At 38.1% G+C, this 19,273-nt stretch overlaps 2 pseudogenes; both read left to right on the top strand.

Annotated features, from left to right (window-relative positions):
• Positions 1-3,164: 3,164 nt before the first annotated feature.
• Positions 3,165-4,074, top strand: LOC143669667 (liprin-alpha-1 pseudogene; annotated as a pseudogene).
• Positions 4,075-5,067: 993 nt separating this feature from the next.
• On the top strand, positions 5,068-6,764 carry LOC143669666 (liprin-alpha-1 pseudogene; annotated as a pseudogene).
• Positions 6,765-19,273: the final 12,509 nt, after the last annotated feature.

Genomic DNA, 19,273 nt, shown 5'->3' with positions numbered 1-19,273 from the left:
TTTTTTTTTTTTTTAACATTTTTATTGTGTAATATAACATATATACAAAGCAAAGAAATGAAAAAGCAATAGTTTTCAAAGCACTCTTCAACAAGTAGTTACAGCACAGATTCCAGAGTTTGTCCTGGGCTACCACATTATCATCATAGAATTTTCCTTCTAGCTGCTCCAGAATGTAGGAGGCTAGAAGGAATAAATGTTTTTCATCATCACAATCATCTTTTTTCTTGTTTGTGAAAAATAACACATACGGAAAAAGCAATACATTTCAAACACACAGCAACAATTACTTGTGGAGCAGATTTCAGACTTTGCAATGGGTTACAATTCCACAATTTTAGCTTTTCACTTCTAGCTGCTCTAAGATACTGGAGACTAAAAGAAATATCAATAATTCAGCAATCGTACTCTTTTATTAAACCCTACCTCCTCTGTATACCTCCACCATCACCTTTGATCTTTCTGTGCCACTCTTTAGGGGTGTTTAGGCTATGTCCATTCTAACTTTTTCATGTTGGAAGCGTCTGTCACTGATATGGTATAGGGGATAGAATGAGCTGATGTTCTGGAGAGGCTGGGCCCTCTAGGTTTCAGGACTTATCTGGTCCAGGGACCCAGCTGGAGGTTATAGAGATAACCATTAAATTTTACGTTTATATCCTACTTCTAGAAAGTCTCCATTTTTGTATCACTACTATACTGCTTGTGATGGTTTGAAGCCTTATGTACCAGAAAAGCATGTTCTTAAAGATAACCCATTAGCTTGAAGACCCAAGTAGACCCATTTAAGTTGTATCTTTTCTTGAGGAGGATCTTAACTTGAGACATTGACTCATCGCATTCAGGGTGGGTCATACCTCTTACAGGAGTCTTATAAGACAGAGAGACAAAGGACACACAGAAAACAGATGGGAAAACAGCCCCAGAGAAGCTGAGAGGAAAGCCAGTTACTGAAGGCAGTGAAACCCAGGAGAGAAACACCAGCAGACACCATGTGGCAGAGGAACTGAGGATAGTCAGCGGCCAGTCTTTGGGGAGAGACTATCACCTTTTTTTTTTTTTTTTTTTTTTTTGAAATCACCTTTTAATGCCTTGATTTGGAAATTTTCACAGCATCAGAACTCTAAGCTTGTAAGTTAATAAATCCACAGTCGTAAATGCCAAACAATTTCTGGCATATGGCATTTCAATCAGCTTTAGCAAACTAAATACTGCTAAACAAGACCAACAAATTGGCATTCTTTTATTATCCATTCTTTAACTTACCATTCCCAGCTGGTAATGATTGTACATGATTTGAAATCAAGCTATTTTTAACTTAAAAACAAAATAAATCTATTTTATATGATTTGTATTTCTTTGATTTATATTTATATAACCTGATTTATATTTTTTATGATATTATAATCCTTCTTGCATTTTACTCCTTCCCACTAGGTTTACTTTTATTCTTGCTGAAAGCACATACTTTAAAGTTTCTAGTGAAATATTTCAGCTTTTACTAAGTCTGAACATGCCTTGTTCACACTCACTCTTGAATGGTGGTTTACATGGAAAAATTTATAATTTTGGATTTATTTTACATTAACTAATGGAATAAATGAATCTATTGTATTATAGTTTTGATTACTATTCATAATAAGCTATCATCTCTCATTTAATAGGTAATCTCATTTGTCCACAGGTATATTGTATTATTCTCTTTTTATCTTGGTATTTTGCTGATTCTACTATGTGTCTAGACGTGATTATTTTTTTCAACAGTCACATCACTTGGTGTGTTCTTGAAAGATTTGTACATCTTTCTTTCTTTCTGGAAACTTCTAAACTTCTCCTTAAATACTGCTTCTCTGTTGTTCTCTGTGTCCTAGAAGTATTTTTAGACTGATACTGAAACTTAGAAGTCTGTCTTCCATATATCTTAATGCTTTCTTTCATATTTATTTATCTCTTTAAGTCAGTGTGGAATAAATACATATTGACTACATTTTGTATAATTTTTCATATTTTCTTTATTAGTATTCATCGTGCTTTAAAATTTTTTTTAAATAAATTTAACTTTTTCACTTGAAAATACTGGATTTAATAGAAAATATAACACTGCAAACAAGTTCTTTGAAACATCAGCTGAAAAGAGAATGACAGCAAAAATCATATATAAAATCTTCATTCAATGCAGAACTGAAGGAACAAAACCTAGAAGAAGCTGAAAAGAAGCTGAAAGCAAGGAGACCTCAAAGAGAAGAGATCAGACGATGACACCCTGTGTCTTGCCACGTGGCAGAGGAGCCAAAGCTCACCGGCATATAGTCTTTGGGCAGAAAGCTTCGCCTTGATGACACCTTAATTTGGACATTTTCATGGCCTCAAACCATAAGCTACTAAATTCCCCTTGTTGAAGCCCACACATTTCATAATGTCTGCTTCCAGCAGCCTGGGAAGCTGAAACAACACCTCAAAGAGTTAAGTCATTGTCTTCATCATTATAAAACAGAAAAAAAAAAAAAAACAAAAAACTGAGGACCAGGGGTAAAACTTCACATTTATGTGTAGTCACTCAGTAAACGTTTATCAAATGAAAGAAAAGATGGAGGGAAGGTGTGACATTGGATCCTGGGAGGTAAGAACATCAGAAGGAACATGAGTTCTTAGTGACCTCACAATCAGGAATCACGAGAGAAGGGTTCTGTTCTCCCCACCCCACGCAGTCAGGGCTCCTGGCTGCCTTACTGCAGCAAGGCAGTTACTGTGGTAAGCGACCCGCAATCATGTTCTGATATTCGTTTGGCAAATTTTGCGTTCCAGGAGTCAAACCCTAAGAGGCAACACCTGCTTTTGTAGATTAAATCAATCTGCGACACCCAGCACGGGGCCTGACAGAGTGTGGGCATTTAAAAACCTCCGCAGAAAGAAGGGTCAGAATGACCACCAAGGATGAGGGCCTCCCCAGCCTGGCTCTCCAGTAGTCTGCTGGCAGGTAGGGCAGGCAGAGCCTGATCCAGAAGTGTCCTTGGGAAACTGCATCCTTCCGAGAGCTGCTATAAGGACTAGTTCTGAGGAGGCGACACTCGCAGGTCTGACCCTGAGTCTAAGCAATTCCTGGAGTCCCGCTTCCCTAGAGAGGAACGACCCTCCTTCGGCTCCACTGAGAAATACCTGAGGTGATGTCAACCATCAGTGAAGAGGAAACCCCCACAGGAGGAGGTGGGAGCCATGGATCAGGTTCCCCTTCTCAGCTGGACACAGATTCCCACACCAAACAGTTAATGGTCTTGATGCTGGAAGAGAGGGATCGCCTTCTGACACAAAGAAAGAGGCAAGGAGACACTAGCTCTAACCCAGTGGAGAGTGAATGAGGTCGGCCATGAGAGGTACTCCTTGCAGAGACAGCTCAATAGTGCACTTCCACGGGAGTTCACAGTACTTATTAAAGAACTCAATGTATGCAGGGAACAACTCCTTGAAAAGGAAGAAGAAAATGCTGAACTCAAAGCTGAAAGAAACAATATCAGCCTATTACTACAACATTTAGAATGCCCTATCTCTAGGCATGAGTGGTCTCTGAGGATGACAGTAGTGATGAGACAGGGACAGTCTCCAGTGGGAGTATCCAGTGAAGTTGAAGTTCTCAAAGCACTAAAGTTATTCAAGCACCACAAGGCCCTAGATTGAAAGATGAGAGAGCGACTACGACTAGCACTTGAAAGGTGCAGGTTATTAGAGGAAGAATTGGGTGCCACACATAAAGAGCTAATGATTCTTAAAGAACAGAATGATCAGGAGGAAACACTAACAGATGGGATGTTTGATATAAACCATGAACAAGAAAATACACCATGCACGATTGGAAAGAGATTTTCTGATGGCTCTTTAAGCCACAAGGAAGACTTTGCTAAGGGAGTTGAGCATCAAGAAATCATAGACCAGCAGTCCAGAGAACAGGGCCAAATGAAGGAGTGGGTGGACACCCTCTCCAGTCAAGTGGCAGAGCTGGAAGAAGATCTTGACATGGCCAGAAAGATCTCCTCAAATCTGAGGAAACTGACATGGCCAGAAAGATCTCCTCAAATCTGAGGAAATGAAGACAAAACTACAAAGAGATGCCCATGAAGCTATGGCCCAAAAGGAAGACATGGAAGAGAGAATCACCACTCTTTAAAAACACTACCTCGAAGCACAGAGTGAAGTTACATCTGTGCAGGACCTCAATGAGGAACTTGAAAATGAAATTGCAAATATAGAACCTATGCACTGACAAACTGAGGATAAAAACCGCCAGTTACAAAAATGCCTGGAAATGACAAAGCAAAAGCTACAGCAGACTCTGAGAAGAGCAGAGACCCTCCCTGAGGTGGAAGCAGAGTTGGCCCAGAGGGTGGCAGCCCTGTCAAAGGCCAAAAGAGAAATGGCAACATTGAAGAAAGGTTAGGACAGATGAAGACACAAGTGGAGGAAAAGAATCAGGAGCTGCAATGGGCAAGGCAGAGGGAAAATATGAATGAAGAATGTAGTAAACTTTTATCAGACACTGCGGATAAACTTGTTTCAGAATGTAATGAGATGCTTCAGTTTCATCTTAATGAGAGAATGGCTGCTCTAGAAGATAAGAGTTCTCTTGTACGGAAAGTTGAAAATGCAAAGAAGCAGTTACAAGAAGCCCAACATGACGAGGATCAACTTGTACTAAGCATTGAAGGACTGAGGGCTGAACTAGACTAAATGAGGCTAAGAGGCGCGTCACTTGATCATGTCCGACCCCACTTGGGCAGCGTCCTTCATTTCCAGTTCCCCGAGGCAGACAGTCACTCAGATTCCTACAGCACCAGCTCTGTTAGGTGGCGCACCCAGAAAGGCCGATTCACAGCACTGCGAGATGAGCCTTCCAAGGTACAAATTCTTAATGAGCAGGGCTGGGAATGTGTCCAATAAGCTAGTGGCTTGACAAGCATTGCACAAGCACTTGAGAGTGATGTGGATGTGTGTGATGGTGAAGATGACAGAGAAACTCTGCTCAGCTCCGTTGATCTGTTGTCACCCAGTGGACAAGTCAGCACCCAGACATTAGCCATGATGCTTCAGGAAGAGCTGGATGCCATCAACAAAGAGATCAGGTTGATCCAAGAAGAAAAGGAAAACAAGCAGTGGGCAGAGGAGATTGAAAGTAGGGTTGGCAGTGGGAGTTTGGACAACCTTGATCATTTGAGATCACTGGGCTCCATGCCCCCTTACCCAGCTTCTTCCCCAGCCAGCTCCTCCCTACCAGGAAGTGGTCACTCCACCCCCAGGATGATTCCACACAGCCCGCCCCAGGAAGTAGACATACTCGGCATCATGACTCTGTTGCCAGCTTCCAGAGAAGAGGTACAAGTAAAATGTGAACCATCCCTACGTGCCTCTATAAGGTCACTCTGCTTGGATGGGCTGCACAAAGGAGCTTTGCACACTGTCAGCCATGAGGATATCAGGGACTTAAGAAACTCTACGGGCTCACAGGATGGCCATGTGAGCAACCCCAGCAGTAGTAACAGTAGCCAGAACTTGCTGCACAAAGCTCCAAAGAAGAAGGGAATCAAGTTTTCTATTGGACGCTTATTTGGCAAAAAAAGAAAAGGGTCGACCTGGGCAAGCTGGCAAAGAATCATTAGGACAGCTTGGTATTTCCATGGCAGACACTGCATCTCAGGATAACTTGGGACTTAGAAAATTGGGAGGACAGGCTGAAAAGCACTGCAAACTTGAAAAAAAAGCATGAATTCCCAGAGGAAGCCCAGAAGCAAGACACAATGGGATGGACTCACTGCTGTTGTTTGGCTGGAGCTCTGGGTTGGGATGCCAGCCTGGCACATGGAGGCCTGCCGAGCCAACATGACAAGTGAGGCTATCATGTCAACCCTGTCAGATAATGAGATACAGTGTGAAATTGGCACCAGCAACCCTTTGCACAGACTAAAGCTGAGACTGACAATTCAGGAAATTATGTCGCTGACCAGTCCTTCAGTCTCTCCTACTTCAAGAACGACACTGGTATATGGGGACATGAATCACGAGTGGCTTGGCAACGAGTGGCTCCCCAGCTTGGGCCTCCTGCAGTACTGCAGCTATTTCATGGAGTGCCTTGTGGATGCGAGGATGCTGGATCACCTGACCACAAAGGACCTTTGAGGACAGCTAAACATGTTTGATAGTTTTCCCAGGAACAGTTTTCATTGTGGTATTATGTGCCTACAAACGTTAAACTATGACTGGAAAGAAAAACAAAAGAAAGCCGGAATGAAATAAAAGACATGCTTGTTTGCAGCAATGATTGAGTGATTCACTGGGTCCTGTCGATTGGTCTGAAAGAGTATGCAAACAGTCTTTCAGAGGGTGGCACTCATGGTGCCCTTGTGGCCTTAGATGGAAATTTGATTTCAGTGCACTGGCCTCGCTGTTACAGATCCCTATACAGAATGTGCAGGTTCGTGCTGTATGGAAGGAGAGATTAACAACCTTTTGGTCGTGGGTATTGACAGAAGGTTCGATGAAGACAATGATAAAAGCTCTAGGAGAGCACCTTCATGGAGACCATGAGACCAAAGGACATTCATGGATTAGCAGCTGAATCAGCAAAGACTGAACCTGCGAACTTCAGGGTCACTTATGTTTTCATCCTTAATGCAGCAAAGAAAATGCAGATGGACTGCAACGTGTCAGAAACACAGGGCTGGACTCTGCCACAGTCAGGACTTGCTTCTGTTGTTTATCCACACTACTTCTACAGATGATTATGCAGCATTTGGAATCCAATGGACTGCATTTTAGAATACAGTGGGATCTTTTAATTCTTGTTATATGGACCCTAAGATATTTTGTTACAGACTTTTTAATTAGTGAAAAATTCATAAATACCATAGAGAAACTATTCAGTATTTAATGTTTCTTATATTTACGTAAACTTAAGACTTCATTTATATACTTTTTCATGTATATCCAGGCTATAAATATCTTTTCAAATCAATTCATGTGCTTATACCTAATTCTAGTCTTTCAAATGAACAAATTGTAATGCTTGTATGTATAAATCGTATGAACAATTATTTGGTCTTATAAATAAATAAATAAATAAATAAATAAATAAATAAATAAATAAATAAATAAATAAATAAAACAGAACTGAACTGAACTGATACCAAACACAGCACAAGAAAGAGGCCTGAGACAGGCTTTGAAAAGCCTTTCCTGGAAATAGAGGCAACAGCAGCTGCAAATAGACACAAAGGCAGGCAGGAGAAGGCAGCATGAATGCTTCAGAGAATAAAGGGAAGGCAGAACAATAGACTCATCTTACCAGGGTGAAGGACAAATGGACAGAGGGGTTGTACTTTTTGATGCTCTGGAAACAGACTATCCCACACGAGCCTGTGGGGGTTCTCAGAAAGGCAGACTACCGTCAGTGAAAGGAAGAATATTAGGCAGCTTTAGAAGCACTGGGTATGTTGTCTTGCACTCAGCTCTTATGGGTACAGGAAGCATGTCTCTCATGTTCTGTATCTAAACTCACATCTGAGCTGCTTGTCCTGGCTCCCATCACCTTGAGTGAACACCAACACTTGAATCAAGGCAGTGTCTGTTGGCCCACCTTTTAATGAGAGTACAGTTAAAGAGAGAGCCGCAGTGAGAACTTTGGAAAAAACACAGGGCTTTGGTGGTAAAAAGTTTCCACTTCCTCCTCCGGGTGCTAGAGTCTCTAAAGGAGAGGAATTTAACATGGATGGGTCCACTGGGGCTCTGGTTCAAAAACAAAAGCCCTCTCTTTAGCACCCCCTGACCCCACTATTTGAGGCCTCCCCAAGGAATCCTACAAGTTCATTAAGATCAGCTCTGAGAGCTGGAAAAAAAAACTGGAAGGAAGGAAGGAAGCGAGAGTTTTCTTTCCACAGCACTTCTTACTGCCCATACCATACCATAGATAAAAGGAGCATCAGATACAAGGTTTTCACAGTCACAATCACACAATCACATTCTAAAAGTTGTATCATTGTGCAATCATCTTCAAGACATATGGCTACTAGAAGACATCTCTACAGTTTCAGTACTTTCCTCTAGTCAGTCTAATACACCATAAACTAAAAAGGTGATATCTATGTAACGTGTAAGAATAACCTCCAGGATAACCTCTCGACTCTGTTTGAAATCTCTCAGCCACTTGACAGTTTGTCTTGTCTCATTTCTCTCTTTCCCCTTTTAGTCAAGAAGGTTTTCTCAATCCCTTGATGAGGAGTCCCAGCTCATTCTAGGATTTCTGTTTCACATTGCCAGGGAGGTTTACATCCCTGGGAGTCATGTCCCACGTAGGGTGGGGGAGGGCAGTGAGTTCACTGCTGAGAGAGTGATTGGCCACATCTGAGCAACAATAGAGGTTCTCTGGGGGTGACTTTTAGGCCTAATTTTAAGTAGGCTTAGCCTATCCTTTGTGGGGATAAGTTTCCTAGGAACAAACCCCAAGACTGAGGACTCGGCAGATGATTTAGTTGTCCCCAGTGCTTGCAAGAATATCAGGAATTCTCCAAACAGGGAAGTTGAATTTCCCCCCTTTCTCCCCATTACCCCAAGGGAACTTTGCAAATATTTTCTTTATTCACTGTTCAAATCACTCTGGGATTTATTGGGGCATCACATTAACCTGGACAAACCTACAAAATCTCACGCCCTATTCATGGTTTCATGTACTTATGGTGTTCAGTTAAACTGTTCATATAAGTTAAATTAGGAAATGTATTGGTCAAAATATAAATTTTGTACCAAATAAACATTTCTTGCTTTAGTCTCACATAGAAGTTGAAGTTGAAGTTTCAAAATATGAATGACCATTTATTTTCAACACTTTGCAACACTGACATTCCTTTGTTGTTCTTCATGCAAAACCATTTTTAAATTTGTTCATTTGGTCACTATCCTTGTATACTCTAGACATTCTTAGATTATACCATCTCAGTCTTTATTGTCTATCTTTCCTTCTGGTTTCATTTGTGTCCTCAGCCCTTCTCCCTCTATCATTCTCACATTTATCTTCATTCAGTGTACTTACATTATTGTGCTACAATCAGGTAGCATTGTGCTATCCATTTCTGAAATTTTACAATCAGTCCTGTAGCACAAGCTCTTTGAAGGGATACAGATTTTGTTTATTCATTTTTAAATCAGTGTTTTATAGATTAAAATTTTAAAATCTAACTGACCAACATTTAAATACCAAAATTATTTTAAAATAATAATTTTTAAAAGTCTTGAATGATTATTTTATTCATAATTGAGCAGACTCTTTGCCAGAGTGCCATTCACTTGACCACTGGCATTTTCACACATCACAGAGATAGACACATGGCCACCCAACCACCATCATACTCACTCTCACTCCCACCCACACATTTCATATTCAGTCTTGGAATATTTGTCATTATTTTTTGCTCATAAAAATGGCAATAATGAATACCCTCCTTCTTTGCAGGAAAGGAGAGATTTTGGTGGGATTTCAATTTTTTTTAAAATCATATATTTCTCCCTTACATTCACAAAATATATTTTTTCATTTAATAAATTCAAAGAACACTTAATGATATGAAATATTCCTTATGCATCTACCATATACAAAAGTCTGGATACTTCTCTGCTTCTGCAATCACTAATTCATAAAGTAAATTTCTGAGCTTCAGAACCCTAGAATACAGTACCTGCCATTATTCCGATGACAGGTATAAGAACTGCGAACACCAGGAGATAAAGGGAAATCAGTCCCACTTTAAAGGACTTCAGTTTCTCTTTAACAGCAGGGCCATCTTTAGGATCTAAGAAAACAAAAAAACCCAATCTACTATTAGACAGAAAACACTAGCTACTGCATATTCTGGGTGAAGATAAAATCCCTCAAGTAATTAAAATAATTTTGAAATTTTCAAACATTCCCATTTTGCCTAAACTTTGGAATAGATTCTTGAAGAATTCAGATCATATTACTAGCAATAGCCTTTTAGTATTACCTATATATATGAAACAGTGATTCACATAATAAGATGCTAATTGAGGGAGAGATAAAATCCATTTAGAGGATAAACTTGGTAGACGAGTAAGAGTTTTCTCTGATTATGTAAATAAAATGCTGTGCTGGTTTGAAAGAATTTATGTACCTGAGAAAAGCCATGTCTTAATCCTAATCCAGTCTTGTGGGAGCAACCAGTTCTTTTAATCCCTATTCAGTTTTGTATGTTGGGAACTTTATTAGATTATCTCCACGGAGTTATGACTCGCCCAATTGTGGGTATTAACCTCGGATTAGGGGGCGATGTGACTCCACCCATTCCAGGTGGGTCTTGACTAGTTTACTGGAATCCTTTAAAAGACGAACCATTTTGGAGAAAGTTTCAGAATGATAGGAGAGCAACAGAGTAGAGCCTTAGAACCACGAGAGCCCACGCAGCCAGAGACTTTTGAAGCTGAAGAAGGAAAATGCCCCTGGGGGAGTTTCATGAAAGAAGATTCCTGGAGAGAAAGATAGCAGATGTTGCCATGTTCACCACGTGCCTTTCCAGTTGAGAGAGAAACCCTGAACTTCATTGGCCTTTCTTGAATGAGTGTAACCTCTTGATGATACCTTAATTTGGACATTTTTATGGATTTGCTTTAATTTGGATATTTTCATGGCCTTAGAACTGTAAACTAGCAACTTATTAAATTCCCCTTTTTAAAAACCATTCCATTTCTGCTATATTGCATTCCAGCAGCTAGGAAACTATAACAAATGTCTATTAAAATTTTGTTTTAATATGGTCATTCCTTTTCTTGCTCAATAAAAATTAAATTCTGTTTTCATGTTGCAAACTCCCAAATTTAAAAAAAAAAGCAAATTTAGACATTGCTCAATACTGTTCTATGAGAGACTGAATGGAAAAGAAAAAAAAAGAAAGAGCAAAACAAGAAGTAAAAGAACAACCCATAATACAAGCAAGATGGATATTCCACTTGCAGATATTATGGGTTGAATTTGCCATCCCAAAAGATATGTTGAAGTTCTAAGCCCTGGAATTTATGGATGCGACCTTATTATAATGAGGGCTGTAACAAATAGAATTAGTTACATTAAAATGAGGTCATGCTGGAGTAGGGTAATTTAATCCAATAGGTCTGTTGTTTTCATTAGAAGAGAGGAGACACAGCCCGATACAGAGAGAAGATGCCCATGTGACAACAGAGGCAGCAATTGAATGACACTGCAAGCAAAGGAATGCCAAGGACTCCTGGGTCACCACCAGAAGCCAGGATAGATACATGGAACTCGACACCTAGATTTTCAACTTCTATACATTTTTGTATTTTAGGCCAACCAGTTTGTGGTGCTTTGTTACAGCAGCCCTAGGAAACTAAGACTCCAGGTCAACCAAGCCTGAAACCTATGAGTCGTCTTCTCCCTCACCTACAACTTAAAATCGCTGTGGATTGTATATTTTAAATAGTTCTCAAAAGTTTCTGTTGTCTTTTTTCTGTCCCCAATGCCTCTGTCCTCCCTCATCAACCTCTCACCATCTCTACCTACAAAGATTTTCTTATGACCTGTGGGTTTCTGATCTTGGGGCCACATCCTTTATGTGGCATATGAGGTTCACCTTGAGAGGCTGTGGCCCAAAGGCCATGTTTGCCTAGATAAGAATTCATTTCTGAGCTTTTAGTTTTGCATATGCTATTTCCTCTGACTGAGTTATCTCTGTTATTTCTTCTTCCCCACCCCAGCCCCTTGGTGAATGGCATTCACCCTTCAAGGCCTAGTGGAATTAGAAACTCCGCCATCCTGCCTCCCTAAACAAGCCTGTTTAGATACAGTTGAATATTTCTTCTTCCGAGTTCCCATTGTAATCTGTGTAAGCGTCTGTTTCAGTACCTACAACCCACAATTTTCAAATATTTGTTCATGGTGCTACAGCCATAGTCATCTCCAGGGCCTCGTATACTGGCTGGGAAATCAGAGGATTCAAGTATTATTGTGAACTAATTTAATCAAATACAATCTTCATTGCTTCAATTTAAGCTTATTTGTTATTCTATCTCAAGAAAGGAGTAGATTTATCAAATATGTATATGTTAACATTCATATACAATTAAGGTAAGTCTCAAGACTATAATTTTACATACTGTCAATAATTCTAAGAACAACCTCAATGGGCAGCCCGCCCTTCTACTTACTTTCAAGAAGCAAAGCCGTCATTGAGTGAGCATCAAATTTCACTACTTCTGAACAGCTATTAGCCTCCTCCTGGTGTTCAGGAAATCTATCCAGCTGCTCCATGCTAATATCAAACACATGGATAATATATTAATTATACATGAAAGGCTTAGGACCCTTTGGCATAATGTGTTAGATTGAAATTTATAATTGAAATTCAATGTTAACAAGGAAACAAGTATAACTAATTAGTTACATTTATATACCTACCATCTACAAATACATATAGCATATGGTTTTGATTTTAACATTAAAATAGATTCACACAGAAATCATTTGCATCTTCCTACATATGAATGTGTGCTTGTGTTTGCAGGTGTGTTTTCTGAGTGTGAAAGGAGAATGGTAGTTTTTGTTTTCAGCTCATTTTTTTTTCCTAAGTGACAAAAAGCAACTGAAAAGAAAGAAAAAGTTGCCTTGGAACAAATAACTTTGCAAAATTTGGAACAAGAATTTCCCATGATCTTTTATCAGAGAGTTTGGACAGAATTTTAAAACAGCTTCAGGAACCTGCTTTTCCTTTGCCAAGGATCTATTTATCATTTTAGGAAGAGCAAAACCAAGTCTAGTCACTAGATGAGTAGCAATAGGACAAATTTAAGTTTTTCTGTTCTGTTCTACCTTTTTTTTTCCCTTTATATGCTGTATGACGGGGATCACATTTCATTATTTTTTTTTCCATGTGAGTATTCCCTCATTGTAGTATCATTTGTTGAGTTTTTGCATGGTTTGGTCTTTTGTTTGTTTGTTTGCTTGTTTGTTTGGGAAGTGTATGAGCTGGGAATAGAACCTGGGTCTCCCGCATGGCTGGTGAGAATTCTACCACTGAGTTACCCTCACACCCCCTTTCCTTGTACCTTTTTAAGCACAAACTCTGGTCTGCGGCAGTGGTTCTATTTAGTATGCAACAGAATTATTTGAAAAGCTTGTTAAAAACAGATTGATAATCTTGCCTCAATGTTTTCTCATTTGGGGGCTATACTCAAGCTTTTGTAATTCCAAAAAGTTCCCAAACAAATCTGCTGCTAGTTCAAAGACATCACTTTAAGAACATTTTCCATGATAAGAAACAGCATGACATTTTCATTGGAAATGGTTCAGTTAGTTTGATTGATAAATTTAGCATAAATTCAACATCTTCTGATCTCTTGTCATTTCCTCTGAGTTATGGATTTACCCAGCTGAAGGTTTGACTGTGTGCGTTAGCAGCTCTGGACACTAAACTCACAACCAGTCCAGGAAATGAAGGGCATTCATTCATTTACAAATACTCATCCTGCTCCAAGAAGAAACAAAGACAAGTAAGGATGTGACTCCTCTCTTGTTAAAGGTTTTAAAAATATTACCAAGGAGATTACTGTGCACATGCATAATTTCTGTAAATTGGTCATCATAGATCCCATTGATCTGACCCAAGGACCATGATTTTTTGGTCACTGGGGAGGGAGGGTGTTGTAGAAAGAAGTTTTAAGGCCTAGATCCTCTCTTTTTCTCAGACAGAGCAAAGTAAAAGAAATAGAACATTACCTTGGGAAAATTTATTATAGTGGGCCAAATTGGATAATGCAGATCCAGACTCCCCTGCCATTTCTCCCTTTAAAATTTACTCTATTATTTCTTGTGGATAGCAATTTTCGTTGCCAAGGAAAACAAATGAACAAATAAATACTAAAAAACTGAGCGGACAATAAAGTTTAAAGTCATTTTAAAGCTGTGGTTCAAAGTTGCTGGGACTATGTGGCAAAGCTTTTCAACTTTTAATTCAATTTGTAAAGGATGGACTCACAAAGTGTATATCCATTATATAACTAGAAAGAAATCCTCTGATGCAGACAGATCACCAGCTTTGACTCTGCCTTACGTGCTCATATTTGGAATATTCTGACTTCATTTTCATCTAAATGCAGAGGAAACATTTCTATTTTTACTCTACTTGCAGGTAGATGTATTTGTGTAAAAAGGTGAAACCTTTTTGAGTCTGATAAATCCTTTTGGACTGTGAGATGCCTAAGGGCAAGGACCATGTATGGTTTGTTTGTTTTTTTGTATACTGTATGATGGGGTCACATTTCAGTATTTTTCCATGTGAGTATCCCAAGCAAACAAAAAAACAAACAAAAATTCAACAAATGGTGCTGCCTAATGGGATACTCACATGGAAAAATACTGAAATGTGACCCCATCATACAATATACAAAACATTTCTAATGAACCTGTGGGACATTTGATGAGACAATATAACCCAGAAACAAAAAAGTAGTTATTGTATAGTATCCTTTAGAAAATGCATATAAGAGACAGGGGCCTACCCGATAAATCCCAGGGTGATTTGAACAGTGAATAAAAAAGTATTTGCAAAGTCCCCTTTGGGGAATGGTGAGAAAGGGGGAAAATTCAACTTCCCCAAATTGAATTCTTGATATTCTCACAAGCAGTGTGGACAACCAAAGCAATAGGCTGAGCCCCCAATCTTGGGGTTTGTTCATATGAAACTTAATCCCACAAAGGGATAGGTCAAGCCTACTTAAAATTAGGCCTAAGAGTCACCCCCAAGAGAACCTCTTTTGTGGCTCAGATGTGGTCTCTCTCTCCAGCCAACACAGCAAGCAAACTCACCACCCTCCCCCTGTCTACGTGGGACATGACTCCCAGGGGTGTGGATCTTCCTGGCAACGTGGGACAGAAATCCTGGAATGAGCTGGGACTCAGCATCAGGAGATTGAGAAAACCTTCTCGACCAAAAAGGGGAAGAGTGAAATGAGACAAAATAAGTGTCAATGGCTGAGAGATTCCAAACAGAGTCGAGAGATTATCCTGGAGGTTATTCTTAAGCATTAAATAGATATCTTTTTGTTAGTCAAGATGTAGTGGAGAGACTGGAGGGAACTGCCTGAAAATGTAAAGCTGTGTTCCAGTAGCCATGTTTTTTGAAGATGATTGTGATATAGCTTTCACAATTTGACTGTGTGATTGTGAAAACCTTGTGTCTGATGCTCCTTTTATCTACCTTATCAACAGAGGGGTAAAACATATGGAATAAAGATGAATAATAGGGGGAACAAATGCTAAAATAAATTTAGAGTGAAGTGCTGGTGATCGGTGAGGGGGAGGGGTGGGGGTATGGTATGCATGAATTTTTTTTCTGTTTTCTTTTTATTTCTTTTTCTGATTAGATGCAAATGTTCCAAGAAAAAAAAAAAAAGACATTGCTTTACTCAAGTATACAACATTTTAAAACCAATACATTGCACCCTCTGGATCCCAAAAATGGCATATTCTTTCCAGGTACAAAATACATTATTTCCATAACAATATCACAAGAGAATTATACATTTCCATAACAATACAAATACAATACAAAGTCCAAAGGAGTAAAAAAATCTCATCAAAGTCAGTTGCAGGCATAGTCTGGTCTAAGGCAAAAAAATTCTCCTCTGGCTCTCGACCTGAAAAACTCAGAGCAAGTTACCTGCTTCCAACATACAAAATAGAGACAGCCACAAGATACATATTTCCATTGCAATTAGGAGAAATTAAAAGGTAAACAGGGGTCACTGGACCCAAACAGTTCCAAAAACCTGAAGGACAAACTCCACAGGATTTCAAAGTTTGAGTCATTTAACATCAGGGCTTTTAGAAAATAGCAGTCCCACCATTGCCAAGGGTCTACATAGTGGCCTTGCTCTTTCACCAAATGCTGCAACACTGAAGGGCATTGGGGAACCACCTTTTTCTCAGTTCCACCCTCTACAAACTTTGCAGCAACACCCAGTGTGCTCAAACCCTCCAGAAAAATTGGGTGGCAACCAGACTCCCCCAATCCCTGGTTTATATGCTCCCACCCTCTCCCAGACTTGGGGCAGCACAACTTTTCCAGAGCAATGAAGTGGATGGACCAACCTCTTTTTCTAGGACAAATTCACCCTTTCTATGTGCATGGATTTGTCTGCTCTCCTGTACTGCTTTTGTTGTGTGTCATAAATTTTGGAATATTGTGCGTTCATTTCCATTCATCTCAAGACATTTCCTAATTTCCTTTGTCATTTCTTTTTTGATGCATTGGTTGTTTGAGAGTGTGTTGTTTAATTTCCACTTATTTGTGAATTCTGTATTTCATCTTCTGTTACTGATTTCTAGACTAGTTCCATTGCAGTCACAGAAGATGCATTATATGATTTCAGTATTTTTGCATTTGTTTCCTTTCCTTATTGTTCTTTAGGCTAGTCTAAATACCCTAACCATCAATGGAAGAGGTGTTTCGAAGTCTTCTGTTATGTACGTGGAAGTGTCTGACTCTTCTTCCCAGTCTGGTAATACCTGCTTCATTTATTTTGGAGCTCTGCCATTAGGTTCATATATATTTATACTGGTTACATGATGTTGAATTGACCACTCCAATCATTACATATTGATTTCCTTTGTCCCTTGTAAAAAAAAAAAAAAAAGAAAAAGAAACAGGGGCCTAAATTGTAAGCTCTTATAGCAGTCACATTTAGTCCAGAGGGGCAATTATTATTTTTAGATTTTGAGGGGTTGTTTTATATATGTATATCCTGGTAGTTAGAGATAAGATTCTAGAAAATAGCTTTGTCTTCAAATCCAGGAATGACTACTTAATAACATTGTGCCTTTGGGTAAGTTATTTAATGTCACATTGTCTCCATTTTCTTCACTCATAAAATGAGGATAAAAGAGTAACCTATCTTGTAGGAATGTTGTAAAAATTAAACTAGTTCAGAATTGTGCATTCACATAGAGGACAATCATAAATGTTAATTATAATTATTGGTATTGTAATAATTCTTGTGGTGATGTCATATTTTTATTTTGGAGTCTATTTCTGGGCCTTTGAAAATACACTATATTTTTTTACTTGTGCCAACTTCTTTGACTTGAGCTATGTTTAAAAACATTTTTATTGAAATCTATTGCCATTAACTGCCTTGATAGACAATGTGGGGGAATAAATAAGTACATAAATAAATAACATTCCTTGTGTTTAGGCTTAAAACCTAGAAGGGACATGTAGAAGGCATTGTTAACGCTCACGATCAGTAGGCTCTCCTTTTCTTCCTAGATTTTTGGGATAGCACATGTCACAGCCCACTTGTGAGGTCATCTAACTATAGTGATGCGTGATGAGTACTTTGGGATGAGGCAATTATTTGAATCTAACAAATCTCTCCCAGGTAATACGAACATTTTTAGCTGTGCCTTTTCCTTTCTGTTTTTCCGAACTTCACACCCCTGCAATTTTATTACCCATCATTGGAAATTATACCCATATAAAAGAATGGAAATAAAATAAATAATTTTTAATGGTTGTTTCTGTGTGGTGAAATAATGGGTGTTTCTCAAATTTCTTTCAATATTCTCTACCCAAAACATAACTTTAATCATATTGTTTATATGGATAAAGAGTAGTTTTATTAAGATAGATCTTTGTTGGTAATTACCAAAGTTGTCATGTTAGCATAACCAAAAACTGAATTTTAAATTTTATTTAATTTTAATTTAAAAACCACAGCAGTGTAAAATATCTTTCTATTAAATGCAACTTTATTGTGTTTGTAGGAAAAATTTTCACTTTAATCATTTTATCACATGAAATACTGTTATATTATGGTGCTCAGGAATGTGCATCATTTCTATTATTGCATCTAAACTCATAACTAACATACTGTGTCAACAAATTGGATCAATTCCAATGAAATGTTTTCTACACACCAATGAAACACTGCAATTATTTGAATATTGAACACAACATGAGTTAATAATGGTTATGTAAACTATAATAGGTAAATAAATTTAAATATATTTTAATTACAATATAATTGAAGTATTTTTCTAGTTTAAATAATAAGTATGGACAAATTTGGAAAGTTAAAGTGGAGGCATGCAACTGACACATAAACAAGTAGGGATATGGAAACTAGCGCTTCAACTGAAAATTTCATAATGAATGGTGATTGCAATGTACTCTGGCAGAAACAAAACATTTTGTGAAAAAAATTGAAGATGGTAAATGGAAGTTTTTGAGACATTTTCTGCAAATACATAGCTTGATAAAAAGCATCCTCTCCATAGTTGAAAAAAAATTTGTGATTAGATACCTGAAATCATAAGTGAATGCTCAATACGAGTTTTTTTTTAATGATGTAACATGTTCTGAGTTGGTAGCTTTGACCAGCTATAAAATGGTTGAAAGAAAGAGAAAGAAAGAGAAATACAAATGGGAGGGGGCAAGGAGGGAGGGGCAGAGGGAAGGAAAGACCATTTTAAATGGAGAGATGGTAAAATAAATTATTTTAGTTATAGAAATTTCATTAGGAAATTATGAGAAAAACACAAATATAAATATATATATATAGTAAAAAATATATATTTTACAGAAAGTAAAAGATTTACTGTTCAGTACCAAACAATTGCCCATAGAACACAAGACATTTTTTTCAATATTGAAGATCAATTGATTCAAAATTTGATAATGCAAAAATTTACTTTTGGATGAGTAATGCAATAGAAGACACACTGCTCAAGTAATACTTTGTACATCTTTAGTTTTAAAAGAGTTCCAAATTTATAAAGAAATGTTATTAATTTGTGGCCTAAAACATCAAACTTATGTTTTAGGTGCTTCGTAAGTATTTTACATCTGTCAAAAATGAATTTCAGGTAGAAATGAAAACAAAATTCTATCAGGATAGATGCTATTTCAGCTATTCTAGGCAAAACTGAATTGTACTGAATGGATTGCAATTTTAAAACATGAGGTTAAAATTTTCCTTATTGCTTCTATTCACTATGAGACATATTAGAATTATTTGTGTTTTTTTGAAGCACACTGTAAAAACTGTCATGATTAAGTTATTAAAATGGTATATATGTGCAAATACTATGAATCATCAAAAATCTATGAAATTGGTGAAAGAAATGGAAGACAATGGATTATTTAATGATCTTGAATTCTTTTCCAGTGTTCATAGTGGAGTTGTGCAAGAGTTTTACAGCATTATTGTATTG

Source organism: Tamandua tetradactyla, chromosome 26 (genome assembly GCF_023851605.1).
Source record: "Tamandua tetradactyla isolate mTamTet1 chromosome 26, mTamTet1.pri, whole genome shotgun sequence".
NCBI classification, from domain to species: domain Eukaryota; kingdom Metazoa; phylum Chordata; class Mammalia; order Pilosa; family Myrmecophagidae; genus Tamandua; species Tamandua tetradactyla.
This window is presented reverse-complemented; position numbering and strand designations above follow the sequence as displayed.